Source organism: Chaetura pelagica, unplaced genomic scaffold (genome assembly GCF_000747805.2).
Source record: "Chaetura pelagica isolate M959 unplaced genomic scaffold, ChaPel_1.0 scaffold488, whole genome shotgun sequence".
NCBI classification, from domain to species: domain Eukaryota; kingdom Metazoa; phylum Chordata; class Aves; order Apodiformes; family Apodidae; genus Chaetura; species Chaetura pelagica.
Window position 1 is genome coordinate 325,434 of NW_009954235.1, and position 4,247 is coordinate 329,680.

At 37.1% G+C, this 4,247-nt stretch overlaps 1 protein-coding gene across 5 annotated transcripts in view; it reads right to left on the reverse strand.

Annotated features, from left to right (window-relative positions):
* The window catches only part of NEDD4L (neural precursor cell expressed, developmentally down-regulated 4-like, E3 ubiquitin protein ligase), a 100,386-nt gene that overhangs the window by 67,955 nt on the left and 28,184 nt on the right, over positions 1 to 4,247 (reverse strand). For all 5 annotated transcript variants that reach the window (XM_010003644.1, XM_010003643.1, XM_010003647.1 and 2 more), the window contains one exon: positions 2,149 to 2,187. The gene's annotated coding sequence lies outside the window, so the exon portion shown is untranslated. The remainder of the gene's footprint in view (positions 1 to 2,148; positions 2,188 to 4,247) is intronic.

The following is a 4,247-nucleotide window of genomic DNA, read 5'->3' on the forward strand; positions in this document are numbered from 1 at the left end:
TCCCCTCCCCCCCCCGGGAGGTGCTCCAGCCGGTAGAGCTGCGGGGGGGCTTTAGCACCGCAGCAAACCCTTCTGTGATTTGGGAACGAGTCTCAGGCTGGACAGACTATCAGGGCTGCCAGGTATTTTTTTTTATTGTCCAGCTGCAAAGCTCAACTGAACTCTAGGGAACAAGAGAATGACCGTATTTCTTCCAGAATGTCAAAATCAGCTGTATTTCAAACTTTCCCTCTCTCATCCTTTCTAGCCCAATTATCAGATATGCCTGTGGAAAACCAACAGGAGTCTCTCTCACACTTGAAAACAGCAAATGTACCTCCAGAAAATTATTTATGTTGAAGTCAATTTCAGCAGAAAGATTGTCAACATTCAAAAGGAAACAAACAATCTCTGGCAGAAAGACAAAACAGCCACTATTAAACAAGAAAAAAGTTCTATATAGATTGTTGGGTTTTTTTCAGAAAAACTTTCTAAGGTTACTAAGTCCAACTTGTTTAATCTAGAACCAGTATCCCACATTGGACTGGTAGTTCTGTGGGGTTGGCAATGGACTTTGGAGAAAATCAGAGAACTGTAGCACACATGACAGGGTGTACAGTGCTGTATGCAGGCAAAGAGTGATCAGGATTTTCAAATTATATGCACAAATACACATAACAAGCTTGCTTTATCTTGACTAAATGTATTTCCATTTTAAACACATGAATTTGTTCTTCACAGTCTGCCTTACAATTCAGCCTGTTTCCAAGACCAGTGTTTACCCAGCCAAACTTATGGAGGTGAGGTTATCCATTCCTGAAACACCTATACAGTTGGGTTCACCTTTGGGAGACAGCTTGGCATCTCTTCCAACAGAGGAACAGTCTGAAACTTTCTTCCACTTCCCTTTCCTGTGCAATGGCCAGGATGGTAATTTCTTCACAATAAAGTGCTCTCTTACTAAGGCAATGACTTCCTAGTAAAATGACAACATTCAAATTTCTCTGCACTCTTACAGGCAGATAGCTTAAGCTGTCCCATGGCAGAGCCACCTCCATAACAGGAGCTGTGCCAACAGCACAAACCATGGTGATAAGGATAGGAAAACTGAGGCCCAGTCTCTAGGCAGTGTCAGGAGAGCTCTCATGGACCCTGCAGAACTTAAAGTCCAAGCCCCAATTTTTCCCCTCCGAGTACATTATAAAAACCAAAGTATTTCATTTAGAAAAGATTAGATATATATTACCCAGCTGCAACACCTAAAAGAGCGATTTGGTGCATTTTTAAGGATAAAAATTCCACTTACACCTCAAAATCCTGTGCATTAACAAATCCTGTGGTGGGAACTGCAGCTCTATAAGCAACAATCGATATGATACCCGTTCTGGACAATCTACAATCACATCATGTCTCAAGCAGCTGTTTAAGATTAAATTTTAAAAGCCACTGAAACCCTACCAAGCCTTCTCCTGTGGAAGCTACAGCTGCATTAAAATTAAGTCATTCTTCCTTGCAGTAATATTTTCAGCAACTAAATAACTATTTTTTAAATCATCCTTCTCATTTAAATTATGTTGGTTTTGATAATCACTATTTTAACCCCTTTCAAATATTTAAAATAATTTTTCTCATAAAAATCACTCAGCTTTAGCTGTAACTTTGTTTTCTTTTAAGTTGTGGAAATAATACAATTAACTACAAAAAAGGGCATATTTTGACCTTTTTGCCAAGTAACATAAAGGAGAAGAGAAATTACTTCTTCTCTCTTCGTTCCATATATTTGTGTTTCATTATTTTTGCCATGATAGCTTAAATTTCATACAGCTCTTGGAAATAGCTGATTTTTTGCCACTGCATTAACATCTTAAAACCACAGCAAACGTGCTCTGCTAAAACATTTCTTTTTACTTGAAAATGTATTTGTCAGACAAATTCACTTCCAAGTTACTCTAAATAACATCTCAAATTATGAAAGTCTGTGTCTAGATTAACTTCATGCCAATTTATGTTGATTCTATCAATACAGACACAGAAGAGCAATTGCATTGGGACAAGCTTTTTTATGAAAACATATAAACAACAATAAATAAGCTTTTTCCCAACCTTATAAATTGTTCTATGATTAATTGTACCTCTTATAGTAATGATTGCAAGCAAAGCAAAACTTACTCTAAAATAAAATTCTTCATTCCACTTTGGATTCAGTGTCTGTAAAAGAAATAGACATATTTACACACTGAAATTCCTTTATGTTTGCCATTTTGTTATCACCAAAATGTGCATGCAAGTGGTAATTTTCCATGAAAAAAGAAAAAAGCATGTAAAAAAAATAAATATTGCCTTCAAATTATTTAGACATTCTCTACCGAGTAAACTAAATATGGGAGGATATTTGAGTCAGATGATCCTAAAATAGATGTTAGGTATAAATAAGATTCTATGAGTAAAAGGCAAATCACTGAGACCTAGAGAAATAAAACCAGAAGACATTTCATTCTCAAGATTTATTTAAACCCAGATGAAAAAAAGTATGTATTTTTTAAACAAAAGGTCAGCTTGAGGGCTACAAAGACAAGGACAGACTGATACTACAACTCAAACAGGAGAAAAAAAAGAAGAAAATGAGAGGTTATTTCCTCTGAATAGGAGTAATACTCTTCCTAATCTCCCTCAAAGCTTGTGGAGGATTTTAATTTTAATAACGTGAATAAAATTTACAGAATAAAATATGCATTTAGATTGCAATCTGAAGAAAACTCAAGCATAAATGTATTAAAAATATATTAGAACTATGAACATAAATAATTTGGGCACCCTAAATTGGGCTAAGTTTAAAAACAAGTATGGTAAGTCCAATGGTTTTGTTTTCATGCCAAGTCATTCCCTCATTCTCTCACATGGCAGAGATTTACCAGAAGAGCTGTCAGCAAAAATTGGCTCTACACTCACCAAAATTTTGCATAGCATAGAGGGAGAATCTTGTTTATCTGAACTCCTTGATAATGATACCATACATTTCAGTGTCCAGGCCAGAGTGGCTCCCACTTCTGTGTTTCTCTCCAGGACACAGCGCAGTCTTAGGGTATCTCACTGTGCCTCGTACAACCACAGCACCCTGACAACACTGCAGACTCCTTCCCCTGGAGCTGCACCTCAGCCCAACACACATGTAACCAATTATCAATGAAACCAAATGCTGAAGAGTGAAAATCCTGTTCCAGAAAATATAAGGGGCAAAAGGACAAAAGGAAAGAGAAGTCTAAAAAAAGATGGAACTCTAAACCTATACAAACAGTTATGCAGGTAGCTAACAGCTCTCTCAGAACAGTTTTGCTTGTTCATCCTAAACAATCCTGTGACAGGGCAGGAAAAAGTTTCATGCAAGAAAAGACCACTGCAAAGGCCAGATGAAAGTAATAAAAAGAGTGTAGGTGAAGGGTAGGGATAGGGGGCAGGCAGAAGCTTTCAGCTTTTCTGCCTTACGGTGCATAAACATATTCAGTAAAAAAAAAGTAGTAAGAAAAAAAAAAAAATGTTACTTCAAAAAAAACCCTTTATATTCACTAAATGCAGCTGTTACTGGCAAGAGAGGTTCTGTGTAATTTTAAAAATTAAGCATGATCTTAAGCCAAATTTAAGGGCACTACTGTCTATCAATAAGGCATTTATTTTGAATGCTGCTTAACCAAAATAAAAACTTAAAGAAATATCTGATGTTTTAGGCAGCACAATTATGGTACGTGCCCTGGTAACCAGCAGAAATTTCTTCCACCTTTACAAGTCAGACAATTAGTAGGTCAAGTAAGAAAGTACAAACACTGAAATCCTAGCAAAGGAGACAAACACTTGTAAAGGAAGGCTCCAGAAATAAATGCATGAACAACTTCATCAAGGATATTAGCAGCAAAACAACAGCAAAAAGGCTCATCAGCCACGTCCTAAAAAGGGCAAGTATTGTACAGATAAAGAACTGCCAAGAGTCAAGCTGAGTTAGATCTTCCACAGGATATTAGAACTAACACAAAGGAGGTTTTTCAACCCCATAAATAAAATGAGAACACGGAAAGAAACGATGCTACTAAACAATGAAGCTCAGTGGGGAGACTAAGCCTAAATTACGTTTAACATTAGATTTGGGAAAGGTAGAACAACCGAGAGGGACCAGAATGAAGACAGTCCTGAGAGCTCAGCACAAGCTGACGAAACTGGATAACCTTCATCCAGACTTCTTAAAGAATTGACAGATGAAATCACAAGCCTAGCAGCAG